Source organism: Geospiza fortis, unplaced genomic scaffold (assembly GCF_000277835.1).
Source record: "Geospiza fortis unplaced genomic scaffold, GeoFor_1.0 scaffold53, whole genome shotgun sequence".
NCBI lineage: Eukaryota > Metazoa > Chordata > Aves > Passeriformes > Thraupidae > Geospiza > Geospiza fortis.
In genome coordinates, this window is record NW_005054305.1 from 3,796,999 (window position 1) to 3,813,684 (window position 16,686).

Sequence of the window (16,686 nt, forward strand, 5' to 3'; positions counted from 1 at the left end):
AAAGAGTTGCCACAACAAAGAGGCTGGAGAAAGCATTTATTCAACATAAACAATATCAGTATAGTACAAACAGCACTTCTGGAAGGTGTAGCAAACAGGCAGAGATACAAAGCTACATGTCCAAGAAACCCAGGAGCTTATCCTGCTGGAAGGGGAAAATCACACCCTGGGTACCTCTATGGGCTGGTGATGTCCTCACACCAAATTCTCTAGCTGTGGCTCTAGTACTCAGCATGTACAGATGACACCAACTGTGCTGGCCCCTCAGACAGAGCCCTGCAAGGTGGTCAGAGATAACCAAGTGCACCACACAGAGCATGCAAACTGCATTTTGATCTCAAGGTGTGCATGCCATCATGGCGCTTTCTCTTCACCTTCATTCTGAAGAGCCCAGAAGCACAAAGAAATTGCTCAGATCTTTGTCAAAAAGTCTTTACATGCAAGCACGTCCATCCTTTTCTTCTGCTTCTTCACCCTGACACCAATGGTTGGTAGCTCCCTGAGGACATGGTTGGGCTTTACTGCTGCCACTGGGTCTGCAAAACAAAGAAAGAGCCCATTGTTTTCCCCAGCAGAAATATGCCGATTGCACTGTCATGTTTTGCCTTTCATCAATATAATACAACTGCCCTTTCTCTCACAGCTGCAAGGTTTAGGATTGCTGACTCTGAACATTAGGAATTATGTTTATAAGGCAAAGCTCCAGAACAATTGTGTTTGAGCATCACACAGAAAGAGGCCCAAAACACAATCAGCTGCAATTCAATGCCACAGTAAGCTAAGACACCAGATCCACTGAGACTCAATAGTAGTGCTAGATTTATTATTCTAAATCTCTAAAGCTTAATTTTAAACCCTGAATGTCTGTCAATATACAACAGAAGGTCAAATTATCCTATGCAAGACTGTCAAATACAATGGAGAGCTTGAAAAGCAGGAAGGTTTTCTGGATATGCTGAGCCACTGAATTGCAGAAGATCTACTATGCCAAGCAGCTGCTCACTCCTCACACCACAAGTGCCATGCTTGGGGCACTCAGTATTATTTGCAGAAATACATGCAGCAATGCAAGTTAGAAAGATTGGTGTCACAAGGCCACCTGAGAGAGGGGACAGAGATACCCAGAAGGGTCCCTCATAGCCAGAGTAGAGGGTATAGTTCATTATGAAACAAAAACCTTGGCTGAAACTCTTTCCTAAAGTGGTCAGGAACAGTACTGGACTGTCCTCTCTGTATCTTGAAATAGTCCAAATGCAGATCAAGCCTACAAAGGTGATAAACACATCTCTGGTCACACCAGAGTGGCCACAGCAGTGGTGACTGGAGCACTTACCTGATGGGACAATTTTAACTGGTACATTCTCCTTGTCCCAGAGTCACTGTCCCTGGAGTGGAGCGCTGATCTGGCCCCTCAAGACGGGGGTCCCTTGCAGCACATCCCAAATTCTGGCTGCTTTCAGCCTTCTCCTCCTGGAGATGCTGGCACTGCACAGCACATACACACGCTAAGTGCTGCAAGAGCTGGAGAGATGTGGTGGCATTTCCTTGGGAAAATGAGCCTTGCTGGGATTTCAGAGCTGACCAGGACCTAGAATAAATGACACAGGTGCAGAGAACCAAATGCAAGGCAAAGGGCTGAAGGAAGTGAAGTATTTGTTTGTGCTGGGTGGAGAAAGCTGCCTACCTGGAAACGCAGGACAGTTAAAAACCATCCTTGGACAAGAGCTTGGAGGCACCTTGATAATACCAGAGCCCAGGAGCCAAGTCTATAGCACACAACTAGCTTGAGCAGAACAGCTCTAACCACACTTTCATCAGAAACTTTTCATTGAGCCCTTAAGAAAAATCTTTAAGTGGAGAAAAAGAATTCATGGATAATGGCAGAAGTCAAATGAGGGCCTGCGCCTACACCAGTACAGCAGTAAAGGCGAGTCCAAAAACCTGGCAAAATTTACAGAGAGAGGTTGTATCTTCTCAAGTGCTTATGAAGTTCTCTAAAAACCTCCCTAAGCCTCAAAACTGCAGACAAAAGTTTAATACCTCCCTCAAAATATTTTATAAGTTTGCACTCTTTATGGAAGATTAACTCAGCCCCTTGCTTGTTTGGGTGAGTAGTGCTGAGGTCAGCCCAAATGTTGTCATTTATTACATCCCTGTTCTTCTGCACTGCCTACCCATTTCTTCCTTGGGTCAAGCACAACCCTTCTGTAGGAGGTGGCTGATGTGCACACTTGCTGTGCTTGGGTCAAGCAAGTGGCAAACACGGCCAGCACAGAATCTGACTGAAGCCCCTAACACAAGCATCTTTGGAATCTTTGGAATACATCCAACCCACTGTATTATTAAAAAAACAAATGAAACTTGGGTGTCTAGCCCAGATTCACTACCCCCAAACACAAACACTTGGGCTTTCACCATGGAAGGAGAACTTCTACAGCCTTTAGAGGTGCCGATTCAATTCTCACTCAGCAAAAGCGTCCATTTAATTTACAAGTAAAACCGGATTTGAAAGCTGCTCCCAGCTAGTGCACAGCACACCACTGCCCACCTGACACTCTAATCACAGGGCGTTCACCCCAGGATGCAGCAGGCAAAAACATCCCCTAACCATGCTGGAGGACACAGTGTTTAGATGCAGCAGGACATGGCACCAAAGGTAACAGACTTGCCATGACACTGCTAAGAGTGTCCTATGATACAGACAGATTGTACAGCTGGCATTTCAGGCCACTTGCTCCACCAAGGGCTTGTCTGTTCTGCACCAGCATCTACTCAAATTAGCAATGAAATCGAGTTAGGAGTGACCAAACGAAAGTGTAACTCCTGAGCTGGAATGCCTAAGCTGGACATGACCAGTTCAAAATATTTCATGAGGTACACAATGCAGTGCTTCAATCACCTTCACTCAAACTTCTTGCAAGAGGGGAAAAGTATCCCATCAGATACTGCAGAAACAAGCCAGTAAGCATGAAGTGCTCCCTTGTCTGAGCACGGAACGATTGCAGTCATTGTGGACACTTAAAAAAAAAAAAAAAAAAGAAGGAAACACTATTAAAAGATGAACAGTCCCTGGGAAAGACTTCCAGGTCTGAAGAGCCTTCAGCAGCCTGGCAGCCCTGCCCACAACACTACAGCTTGATACTAAAGTCTTTGCTTCTGCTGCCCTGAGGACAGTTTCATTTACTTTCCTTTAAACCTGGAAAATAGGTTGCTTTTCTCCTCGTACCTCTATCAAACCTCAGGTAGCAGAGAATTTACTTGTATTTCATATGGAAAGCAAGCACACACAAATGGAGTTCCACCTTTTGCAAAGGGCAGAGATGACAGGCTACTTCCCCACCATACAAGGCTTCACTCATTCCAGTGAGAAGCATAGATCCAAATATCTTGGACCACTTCATCCCTGCTGCAAGAGGTTTGGCATGCCAGCTACTTTGCAGATAGCATACCTAAATGCTCTGGGGCTCCATTCAGAGCCTACAGCTCCTCCCTGCAAGAGGCAGCCACTCAGTCAGCTCTCCCCAGTCCCAGGGAATAGCCCAGCACAGAGCAGTCAACACCTCCCAGTGCCTCTGTGAGGGATGCAGCATCTGCCAGCTCATCTCCTGCACCAGCAAAGGCAGGAATGTGACAGCCACCTTCACCACACATACATGGGGGTTTGGGCCAGGAACAGCTATGGGAACGAACAGGGGAACTCTGAACACTGGAATCCATCTTTCAACTATTCCCAAGTAGACTACTTGTAGGTTGAGATTTATTAATAATGTAATTTTTAGTCAAGACTTTTCACTCAAGAGCTGTTGCCTTTTATTCACTTCTAGCAGGCACTCTACACATATTTTGCAAGAGCCTTCACATAAGGAAAAGGGAAAAACAACAACAAACACTACCTCCTGTGTTTAGAAAGAAAGGACTTCTCTTTGCCAGAACCATGCTGGTATATTTGAATGCAAACAAATCCCCACAAATGGTGTCAAGATTTGAGTGGGAAAGAAACCAAGTGGTTACGTCTTCTTGGACCAAATTTGCAATCTGTCCAATAATCTTCTGGTGAGAAGTAACACTAAAAAACAAGCATTGTTAAAATCTGTTTTGTTTGCAAGGTAAGATCCTATCAGTAGTACATGAATAAAGATTAATGTCTTGAATTGCAGTTGTATCTGAAGATTTCAAAGACCCATAAAAATGTAGACTTCAGTGGGATAACTGGAAGATTGTCATGAATTGTCATAATTCGAGAAATGGGTTTTTCTTCTTTAGATTTGACTCACAAACTGAACAAAAAGAAGCCTGTACTGCCTTATTTGAAGTCAGTTTACACTCCAGTTTGAATAGCACCTGCCCTTGGGTATGTTCCAGAAGAACATCTACCTTTCCACAAAGGGAGGCTAACACCCATTGTAAAACTTCCAGAGGCACATTAGATGTCTGTTCTCCCCCCAGCGATTTCACCCTTAGAAGTAGAAGGAACGCTGCCAGTTACAGCCTGTGCTGAGGAAACATGAGTTATAATTTTACCCTGGGAAAATTGCTGAACTGGGAGCTTCTGGTGTGGCATAGGTCTTGCCTTCGCAATCCAATGGTTCTTTTGATGCAGAGAGGCTTTGAAAGGGTGGTGATGAAAAACATAGCCTCTCCCTTTGAATCAGCCAGCCGCCTGCTTTCCTTTGCACTTTTAAATTTGGTTTATTAATTTGCCTAGGAGCAGAAAGAAATAGCACTGACCCATCTAGAGAAGATATCTGCTCCAGACTGAACATGAAAACAAAAAAACACCCCCACTTGTGGACTACCTGAAGAATTTTGTATCTAGAATCACCTTCACCACACTTAAGAAAAATATAAGAAACTCTTTACTAGGTCTCCTGGCCATATTAAGAGGAAAAAGGTAAGGGACAAAATAGAAGGATCTGATAAAACCACATGTTTGAAATGTAAGACACAAGAGCTCTAAGCACTCTCCAGATCTTTCTTGAAGCAACCAGTAATAAAATATTCTCAGCTGGAATTGCAATTTTGAAGACATTGAGTCCATTTGGTAATTATGGCAGCAGCCAGTAAAACAGATAGCTTCATCTATAACCTGACTGCAGGAAAACGGCATGAAAGTGCTTTGAAGCCACACATTTGTAATTATCTAATTTATGATAAAGATGTAAATACAACCACAATTTTGAAAGTCACAGCTCAGTCTCATAGAGAATTAGAAATAGGGTGTGAAACTGTAATATTAAATTATACATTCCTCATTCTGGGATCAATGAAACACCATGAGCAAAAAACCCTGACCTTCAGGACCCCTGTGTCACTCAGTTTTCTTTCTTTCTTTCTTATCTATTCCCCTTCCAACAAGTCTCTGAAGCTGAACTTAGCAAAGCAATGCCCCAGTCTCACTAAAATGATAATTTATCAAAACCCCACTAGAGGGACAGGGACTGCCAAGAGGGAGAACAGTGCAAGGAAAGGGCGAGAGTTGAACTTACTGAGATGACAGGCTTTTTGGAGATTCTTGTCAGGATGGACTGCAATAGGGAGCATTTACCCGCCTCTCCCATGCTTTTCCAGGGCTAGCTGGGAATTTTTCCTCTCCTCTTGTAACTCCCATTAAAATTATCAGCCTACAGATTTCATAACAAGCAGGAGAATGAAAAAACCCCAAACACTATCGTGAGAGAAATCATATTATGATTAACTATTTCAAAATGCCTGTGGGTTACTTAATACCTTGGGACAGGCAGCATAACACCACAAGGGTGTCACTGTATGGGGGCAGGAAACAGGCCCCTGCTGAAAACATGCACGAGGCAGCACACAGCAATGGGGGCTTCTTCCCAAAGCTCTAGGAATGGGCTGTACACGTGGCACATGAAACCTGCACTCAAACCCACTGGTGACCCAGGTACTTCTCTACCCCAAAATCTGTCCACCTTTGGATTTTAAATCCCTTACAGAAGCAGGTATGTTTTTGGGTGGCTGGTAGGAAGATGCTGAAGTCCCAAACTAAACTAAAACCAGCTGTGAGTAAATTCAAAAGGCTCCTTCAATACAGTATCACATTAAGGTTTTTTTATTTCACTTTGCCTCTTTTCTGCTGTTTGGAGTTTTCTTAAATGCTGGAAATGTATTCAGGGAGTAATGGAGAAAGTCATATGCCCACCATTCCCTATGAGGGTCAAGCAGCAATTCTGTTTTTTTAGTGTGAAGGGCAGGATCCAAGGAAAGGAGAACACAGGAGTCTGCTCTGGCAGGCAAAAAGAGTGCTTGGCAAGATGATGATCATATGGCACATGAACAAAGCATATTTTAGATCTGGTTCATTTGATTCCATTATATGTAAAAGATACTCTAAGATCCATGGCTAAGAAATACAATTTTGGTTATTGTTTTCAGACCCGTAGGGATTTCCCCAAGTAGTCCTTGTAGCTTATATGATAAAAACATCCATTTGGCAGCTAATTTTAGAATTTTTTACCCACAGGGGTGATTAGCCCCAAATCGATATAACCCTGTGCTATATGCTAACAGCAGCCATCATTGCCTTTGCCAACCTCATGAAGCAGCAATCCACTATTTAGTTGTGGACAAACAATCTCTGCTAAATAGCTCGGTAAACTCTTAACTTTATATTAAAAAGCTTTTACTTGATCCAACACCAAATCAGACCATGCATACAACCTCAGAAGAATGGATGAAATCTATATTATATACAATATGCACTCCATTGGATGGCATAACCTGCTCCTAAGTCTGTGGTAATACTTCTCTGGTCATTACTAAAACACAAAACACCAGTGGCTGGGCAACAAAAGGACCTGAAAATGTTTAAAGAAGCAGCAAAACCCATGCTGATCAATCAAAGAGAAATGCCGGTCTCACTTTCTCTAGCTACTAGCTTTTATTGCCTCTAATGTACAAGACATGTCAATAAAACTGAAAATAAAAACACATTGGCATACACCGACAGTCACCCTATCTATGTCATTGCACAGAGAAGAATCACATCCTTAGATGATTCCAAGGGACACCTCAAACTTAAACCAGCGAACAGCAGCTTCATCAAGAAAACAAAAGATAAACATAATAAAGGTACATTATTTTCAAACACACAGAAGTTAAGTGAGACAACCCTGAACACGGGCTGTCACACTTGCCACAGCTGGACCAGCCACCAAGGGGCAAAGAGGCATTTGGCTATGAAATAAATGTCTCTTCTGTCAGGCTGCCCTGTAATGGGGCTCTCAGAAAACCTGGCAGTGGCCAGGAGGCTCAGCTCAGCTCACTCAAACTGCTGTTGAGGCAGTGAGCTTTAGATGAACTTACCCTCACTCAGAGTAATACCTGAAGAAATCTTTTGTTGTGTTTGTAGGGAAGAAGGGGAAGACTTCATTTAACCAAAGCTAGAGGAAAGAAACTTACTGAATATCTTGAGTGGTAATTACCAGTAAGACCATGCTGCTCAGGGGCCTCCCTAGGCCCAAAGAGAGTTTTGAACCTATCTTCTGCAATACAGAAAAAACAACTTTAAGGAGGGATAAAGACTACAAGATTGGGGACAAAAAAGATTTAAGAAATCATTAAAAGAACAGTTTTGAGTATCAAATGTATGAAAGGGGTCAGGTGCAGAAAACCACCAGCTATGATGAAATAATTTTTTTTAAACCATTTGCAAGAAACCCATCACATTCCAACAGGGACTTGAATAATGGAAGAAACATTCACAAGAGGATAAGTTGACAGGTAAAGGGACAACTGTACATGGCAACACATCCAGAGTCTTTAAAAAACCAATCTCAGATAAAGTATGGGAGATAACTGTGAAGGATTTTGTCTGGAACCAGGTAAATTTGAGGGAAACATCAGGAAGGTCTTACAGTTGGGGTCTCACTTCATGCTAGCCTCCCACTCAGGAGCAGTGGAGGAAACCATCAGCTCTCTCCCTGGTGTGGAATAGGAGGAGAGCAGAGGCTGAAGCACTAACTTTCCTGAAAAGGGCAAGGACAGAGTGCAACAGAGACAGGAACACATGTTGGGAGTGGGAAACCAAAGAATCCCCTTTTGAAACAACAAGCCCCTTCAAGCTAAAGGAAAGAGCAGACAGAAGAAGAAGGCATTAAATTGCTAGGAATGGGGGAAAAAAAACCTAAAGCAAACTCCCCCCAAATGCCAAACATTTCAGTTCGTAGGTCTCTCCTCCAGAAAAAATATTTGAGAAGCCTGGCTTCAAGAACAGAAGATTTGTAATGTCAGAAATAAAGGAGCATTTGAAACAAACAGGAAGGGTTTCAGGAGTCTTGTGGTGATCACCCAGGAGAGCATTAGAGAACTTAACTTCAGTAACAATCCCAAAGTTGTAGATTGTCTCAGCTATCTTCCATCCCATTACAAATACAGTGAACTAGACACTTGATTTCTGATGAACACCATCTTAGAGTTGAAGAACCAAAAGGGAATAGCTTGGGGAGAGGTTTATCTGTGGGGAAGGGGGCGAGAGTGGAAGGATGAATGGCTAGATTTTGTTTTTCAGCATTAAAAACAGACCTCATGATTTCCACCCACACTGCCTTGCACAATGAACAGAACTTAATCCAGAAATCAACAACGGGTGAGGGTATCTGTGTGTCTTATTCCACATATTTGAAAAGCAGCATGGAATGAGGTGTGGCAAGTGGAATTCCTAACTCCAGCCCTGGCCAGGAAAGATGGCTGGATGCCAACCACACCATGAAGGTCTTGTCATCTAAAATTCAAGTAAGTCCTGAGGTGCCCAACACTTTCTCACACTGAGGTGTGCCACAGACACAGAAAAAATTTCTATCAGACTCACGGGGTTTGATAGCCACAGGAGTCTTGCCTGCCACATGCTTGCTTCAACAAAACCTCTTAACCCATCTCACCGTGATGAGTCTTACAAAGTGTCAGCATCAAGTGGCTTCACCGAGAATAACACAGTCCTGCCAACAGCAGACCAGAAGCGAGTCTGGAAGTTTCTATGATGCTGACACTGTGGAATCCAGGAATAAGGATGGAGGTTCACCTCGTGAAGGCATAGTGAAGCAAGCCAGGAGGTTCATCTAAGACTAAGAAACCCAGGAGAAATGTGAATGCATGGCTGAGCTTAAGCAGTAGCAGTTACATTATAAATGGTTTTATACATAACAAAGGAATGGAAGATAAGCAGACAAACTCTAATACTCATATGCAAATTAGAATCAATGATGATGATTGATTTTTAGAAAGGTTCTAACGATACAATGCCAAATAATTCTTCCCCTTGCATCCTGGCACCATTTAGTGTATATTTAATTTAAAAAAACCCCTGAGTATGGTTTTTTCTTCCCCCCCCCTTTTTCCATGCTGATGCTTGTTTGCATTACATCTATTTTGAGCTAAATTAAATAGGAGAAGCAGAGTTTTGATTCAGTAGTAGCAATAAATGGGGTTAGCCTGGCATTGATCTGTGTAAAGGGGCCAAAGCTAGGACTGCCAGAAGCAAAACATGGTCAGTGAACTCTACAGCACAAAGAGTGACCCTGCAGCTGAATTCCTAGCCCTGATTACAACAGAAAGAGACTTGCTTTCCTGAACAAAGAGATTTCAGGCAGCAGATTAGCAACAGAAAGTCTACTTGCAATGGCAGTCAGAGGAAACTGACCAAAATTAAGAACCACAGCAGACTGGACGATTTTTAAAAGCCTCTGAACAGTCCAAAACAAATGCCTGCCTTACTCTGTGTTTCTTGTATACCATCATCAAGTCCAAATGCTGAAGAAACAATATTTTTCTTTTGCATCTCCGTTAAATAGCTTTAAGTTAGTAAAGTGTGCAGCAGGGAAGATGAGCCAAAATCTTGTTAAGGATAGCATGCCAAAAAAGTTCCCTTGAAAACTAAGAACATTTATCTAGCAGCCCTACAGAAAGGGCAATCACATTTACTCTAAGAGGAAAGGCCCTTTTTATAAATCATGCTTTAAATTCAGCCAGCAAATTTGTACAGAAGGAGAATTTCACAATCCTTAGGAAACACGGATCAAATTTGCTCGCTCTCTGGGCGTTTGTGCTGTTGTGCAACGCAGAACAGGGAGAGCACAGCAGTAAATCTGGCCTCATGACTACCAAGTTTAATCACAGTGTATCCACGATGGAGAACAAAGTGCCTCTTATTCCCACTGCACTGCGATCCCACCAGATCTCAAGCCAGGCAGGGTCGGTTCAGGCCAGCTTTTGGCCAGAGACTGGCAGAGCACTGGAATCAGCCATTCTGAGGTTGAAGCAAGCTCACGTCTCTCTCCCAGCGAGGCCAATTCACACAGGAGAAGCACACAAGGTGTTGGGTACACAGTCATCCCTAGTAGCACCTTCAGCCACTGCTCCCAGTGATTTGGCAGGTCTGCTGGCTATTCACAGGTCCTGCACACAGTGGGAAGCTGGCAAGAAGCACAGCCCTGCCAAGGGACCCAAGGCTGCTGAGCAGCAATGCTTCTTTTATCCTCATTTTTTAACCAAGGACATCTGGGTGGCATGGTGCAGCATGCCCAGAGCTCACCCGTGCTGGAAATCCTGAGGCAGGGCTGATGCCCAGCAGTACAGCCCAACTCCTCATGCTGGCTTCACCAGGAGCAGTGGGGATCTCAGCCCCCAGAGCAGTGAGAGAAACAGAGGAGCACCCATTATCACTGCTTTGTCTTTCAACCTATTTCTTTTCCGTATCTTACATGAGCATTTCCTTAAAAACAAGGATCACAAAACATTGAGCCATGTCAAATCCTTATGTATAAGCTATTAAAGGTCTTGAGCCCATTTTCCCTGCACGAAATCCCATTATGTGATTTTAGCTTGCTTCTTTACCAAGGAGAAAGAAGCAAGGTGAAGACCCACAGAGGAAGGGGGGAAGGTTTAAAGAGTCTGTTGGCATACTGACAGCCTGCAAAAAATTAAGTCAGAAATCTGCAAGACAGCACCTTGGTTTTTTTAATGCTGCTTGTTTGGTTCGCCACTTTCATTAGGGCTTGATTACATCCCTCTCTTGAGTTTTGCGGTGGCTGCAATGTCAGAGTGTGGGACGTGGTTGTCATGACTGGGAACTTGCTGACTGATTTACAAGAACATACAAACCCACATAACCAGAAGATTTTTATTATTCACTCATGTTCTGAATGTTCCTTTCACCTTTCATTGAATAAATCTTGAGAAAGTGAAGATTTATTTCTAGTTTTAAATTCAGCTTCCTTCTTGTAGAAGGGTGCCTAAGCACAATATACCTTTGCTGTGGAAAAATCACCTCACAATATCCCTCTGAACAGTTCGAGGTCAATATACCTACATTGGTAACAGCATCTTAAAATTAGGTTGTCATTTTAACCGTTTAGTGGGCATCTCAAATAGATCAGTTCATTATTAAAAGTGGCAATTATTGTAAATTATACTCTTCATAAGAGCAGCTACCTAAGCTTTAAATATGTTATGATACCTCCCTGACCATTGCCTTTAAATGAGGATAGCTGAGGGCTCAGACATCATCATGCAGCAAATAGCTGTGCAATTTCAGACAACTCTTTTTTAACCACTCCTCTCCCCAGGGCTACCACCCCCATAGCACAGCTGGCAAAACAGACTACATGCCCCTGCCTCCTCTGCTCCAGTTCACAGAATAAACATGGCAACTCAAGTTACCAGGGACAGTGACAGCACCCAAAAAAACCGAATCCCTTGACTGAGGTTCGTTGTAGCTGCTGAAGTGCAGGCACACGGTTCCTTTTGCTGACTCCACAAGGGAGCAAAAGCCTTCCACAAAGGAGGAGGGCAGCCGAGGGCAGTAACATCATGCTAAGATTTGCCAGGGCTTGTCTGTCAGAGGACAAAGTTTTGCATTTTAACCACTTCTGGCACATTCCACATTCGGTATTTTCAGGAGCTTTCTAGGATGTTTATGAAACAACTGCAGGGTAGGCAAGTAAATTGATGGTGGCACAAAGAATGCCTTCCCACATTCTTCTCCCATGCTCTTACCGTTGAAGTAAATGAAGATGTAGTTTATGTTTCTGTAATTACAGTTTGTTAAAAGGAGAACACGTTGGTAAGTTATGGTAAGGAGCCCATGAGCCTGTCCTCTGCTTTGAATACCACAGCAATGTAGATTTCACTGAATAAAAAGACCAGTCAAAACATTACTCAGAGAGGATCTACACTGTGATGCCATCCAGCATAATCTGCAATAGTCACATTAATAAAACCAATCAATTGGAAATTGTTCTTATGAGAGCTATTTTAACATACGTCAACACTGTCTAGTTTCAGTCATCTCATATTTACTGAAAGGATACTACTACACATTTGCTCTATGACATCTCTGTACCATACATCATCAGCTGTTTGCTTTTAATCCTGCATTTCCCCCATTAAATACTTACAGCATTTATATAGCCTCGTAAAACTCCAGTACAAAAGAATAAGCCACCAGAACTTTTCCCCATACATTACTTACCAACTTAACTATGTAACACAATGTGAAAGGTTTATGCACACCAGCTGGATCTCATTACAGCTAAGTTTTTGTATTTTTAAAGTGTACTTTATCTGGAATGCTGAAGTCCCTTAGAATTTCACTTAAAAATACTGAGCTGACATACACACAACTCTCTACTGCAGGATGCTAACTCAGTAAATAGGTTCACAAATCAAACCTGTGGACACTTATTTCTGGAGTTTATAATGCATCAGGTTCAATTCAAATATCTGAAGCCAAATGAACACCTCAGCCCAATTCAGCCTTTCCTCCTAAGCATCACTACAACTAGAGGTGCTACTCCTTGTACAGTAAGAAAACCAGCAAGAAAAGAAAGAGAGTTTCAAGATAGCATTGGTATTGAGTGGTACTGAGGCTCAGAGGTACACCAGCATTATATAGCAAGATACATCTAAAAAGAGGAATCTGAGCTGTGATGCATTCAGTAGGAAGACAATCAAAGAGTTTGCTAAATACCCAGATGAACCAAAGAAAGCTTGTCAAACACTTTGGTATTACCAGTTGAGAGATTCCTGTTCAATCGTAAGGCAAGAATTGCGGTTTAATAAAAGCACAGAACAAAACCAAGCATAAAAAAGTCATGTGCAGTGATTTTATTTTTGTTGTATATTTGACTGCAATTACTGTCTTAAGTACTTTAATTGCCTGGCATCTCCTCAAGTGCCTTGCCTGTGGGGAGGGGAGGCAGGGCAGTTTACAGTTTGTTATTAATGAATGAAGTACAAACAAGTTTACCTTGTCTGTAATCAACATTCCCATCAAAACAGTTTGAGAGGAAAATGTAAAGGGGTCCATACATCCCACGGGTCCAATGTGACTCTGTTAATATCTGCTTCTTAATGGTTAATGTGCTTCTCACATGTCACACCTCAGAGGGAGAAGTGGCAAACATCTTTATAACACCCACATGAAAAGCATCACCTATCTGTCTATTTGTGTTCTCTTCTACAGATATCTGCTCTTGGCCACTGATGTGGGGATGGGGTATGGGGACAGGCCCCATATGACCTTCCTTGCATGCATTCTAGGTGAGAAAACAGGGTATGCAAGCAAATCTGTAGGGTCATTTCCAATAGTGCTGGAATGACACACATCCAGCCCTTCTTCACTGGAAATAATTTTTGCCTGGAGTGGAAATGGAATGGAGGGAAGCAAGAATAAATTATGAGAAGCAGCTCACACAGGATAAAATAAAATATAATTGTCTGCTTCATTAGGAAATTATTAGAGACAAGAAGCCATAAGTAAAAGTCAGTGACTTATATGAAAAAGATGGTGAAGCCAAGAGGATGGAGAAGCAAACTGCTATTTTTCACAATTAGTGAAAGACACAGAGTGCAGAAATTTGGCCATTAGTCTTGTTTTTCCTCTGAAATTGGTACAGGAGTCTGCTGCTTTGAGGTAACATCACATCAACAGCCTAGCAGGCAAAAAGTGCACCACTGGCAGAGCAGGCTTTCTCTTGTGGCTATCACCCTGTCCTGCCAGTCAGGAGCTCACCTCTGGGGCAATAGCAACTCTTCACCACCCAGGCTGCCAACAGCAGGGACAACCAGCATGAGTTCATGACAACCAACATGCAAGGATACTTGCCCACTAAGACCCAGACAGAGACTGCTAATTTTCTCACCAGTCACCAAAAAAAGTGCTTTAGGAGCAGCTAACACGCTTTCAATTTTTACAGATGGGGACCTTTTTCCCCACCTCCTTTTTTTTGTCTCTTTCACTAGTGCAGCCAGAATAACACCTCTGCCATCTATCCTGTATCCTGCTTACAGCCTTCCATTAGCTGGTACAGCATCTCCAACATTGTCATCTCCTGTGTCTTGAAACATGACTTACTTTGGTGGCACTGTCCCACTGGCATGCAGGCAGCACACTTGTGGCTCCAGGGAGGCTTGATGTTGTGGTGGCCACTTCTCTCCACAGTTAAACACAATTTTCAAGTCACAAAATGGCCAGCATATTTGACAGTTTCTCCAAAGCACATTCCTTATACAATTGTGCCCAAGCATCCTCCCATCATTGTTAAAAAAGCAGATATTGCTGATCAGATGAACACTTCCCCTTGTGTAAGTTTCTTATAAAATGCACAACCATGTATCTCGATATAGCTGCATATATAAAGCATGAAAGCAGACCCTGTAAATATTGATTTGAGCCTCCTACTCATGCAGATGCATAGGCAGAAACTTGATAGAACAGATCATAAAAGTTTAAAATATATTTATGGAAAAAGTGGAGTACAGTATGATAGCAGCTTAACTTCTTCTCAAGAATGTGATGCTGAAAGCTAGCACCCAGCCATCTACCTACCAACAAGAAATTCCTGACTTCTCAGAGCTGTGACACCATGTGTTTCTTCGGTGGTGGGGGAAAAAAAAGTGTTTTGATCAAGCATACCACCGAGGCATTAAAGGTTGTCATGTAACATGAACTGACTACACAAGAGAAATTCAGGCATTAACATACAGAGAATAGACTAGCATGCAGAAGTCATTTTGGATGCAGACAGCTATTCATGCAAATAATTCAACAATCGTAGTATTCCACTAGGAAACTGAGAGTCAGATAAACATGGGAAAAACAAGACACTCCACCTGTCTCCCCCTCGACCCCATCCACTTCCCAAGTGCCCTCCCACCACAGAGTGGAGCTGCTCTCCCTGCTCGGCTTCATCCAGGTGGGATGAAGCTGTCTTTGAAAGCAGGAACCCACCGGGGTTCTTCTCAGGAATTTTATGGAGTAGCTTAAGGATTAAGAGAGTTTATGACTAGCTTCTACAGCGCTCTGATCAAAAACATGCTTTCCCAACTTCCTCAGTGAGCTTTAATAAGATGTGAATGAGAAATTGATCCGGACACTTTAGTTTACAAGGAGTATTTCAAGTAGCTTGAGGAAACTACTTTATTGTCCATTAGGCATAAAACCAAACACAATGCTTACAGGCCATTTTACCACCGTGCTGACAGCAGATTTCTTTCAGAATACATACCCAAGAACCAAGGCTTGCTCCAATACAAAACTCTACAGGAAACCACGGTTTAAATTTCACATTTTTGAAGGTTAAGGAAAAAAAAACCTTCAGATTTTAGTTCCCCTAAGAGGCAATAATACAACACACTTCATTTAAGTCCCACTCACTTTTTTTTTTAACTCACTCTAAAGTTGAAGAAAACTCAGATTTCCCTCTCTGCCCCTTAACTGTTCTTTTATATTTTCCTCTAGCTTTTCTACTTTAAAGAAAAATATGCATACTTCTTCTTTGCCATCCCTCTGGGCCCACCTTTTCCTTGATCAGATTTTGTTTCAGTGCACCTACTAAATTTGTTATTTAGCATTAGGAAAGAAGGATGTTTTCCCCCTAATTTCTTCTTCCAATTTTTTAATTGTCTGGGTCCACCTTTTCCTTGATCAGATTTTGTTTCAGTGCACCTACTAAATTTGTTATTTAGCATTAGGAAAGAAGGATGTTTTCCCCCTAATTTCTTCTTCCAATTTTTTAATTGTCTGGGTCCACCTTTTCCTTGATCAGATTTTGTTTCAGTGCACCTACTAAATTTGTTATTTAGCATTAGGAAAGAAGGATGTTTTCCCCCTAATTTCTTCTTCCAATTTTAGCCCCTCTCCAAAGAGAGACATTATTTTTTGATCCTTGAATCCATTAACTAATCCAGCAGAAGCACACTGGCATACAGAAGTTAATCTAGTTCCCCAATCGATATGCTGTGACAAGGTAGTTGGTAAGGTATTCTCACCCTGCTTTTCCTCTCCTTCTTATTTTCCATTTCAACTTATTACTTCCATCTCTTTCTTCTCACAAAGTAATCACGCTCTGCCTTCAAAATCCTGCTAGCTCAGTTATTTAACCTTTCTGGCCTCCTGATAGGTTGGAAAGCTCACATCTGCTCCTTTCCCCTTCTAAAATCTAGTCCCTTCAGATAAGGTAAATAACAGTTATTTCAGACCACTATCACTAACATTAAAGATAATTAAAGCTTTTCAGGGTGGAGCTTTTTTGATTATATAAAGATTGGGGTGAGGGGGAAGACATTTTAATTTTTCCTTCTAGCATTAGTTCCCTTTTTGGGAGGGGAGCCTGAGAAGAGGTGCAGAACTCTGAGCCACAGGCAGGGCTGCCATGGCCACTGCTCCAGCAG

At 42.4% G+C, this 16,686-nt stretch overlaps 1 protein-coding gene and 1 long non-coding RNA gene across 4 annotated transcripts in view; both read right to left on the bottom strand.

Moving 5' to 3' along the window:
* KCTD1 (potassium channel tetramerization domain containing 1) overlaps positions 1-16,686 on the bottom strand; it is a 100,355-nt gene that overhangs the window by 38,452 nt on the left and 45,217 nt on the right. The gene's annotated exons all lie outside the window — the stretch shown is intronic.
* Positions 20-16,686, bottom strand: part of LOC115949533 — a 26,872-nt gene continuing 10,205 nt past the window's right edge. The window contains exons 2-3 of the long non-coding RNA XR_004082980.1: positions 1,334-1,588; positions 20-536 (exon numbers count right to left, since the gene is read on the bottom strand). This is a non-coding gene — a long non-coding RNA (uncharacterized LOC115949533). The remainder of the gene's footprint in view (positions 537-1,333; positions 1,589-16,686) is intronic.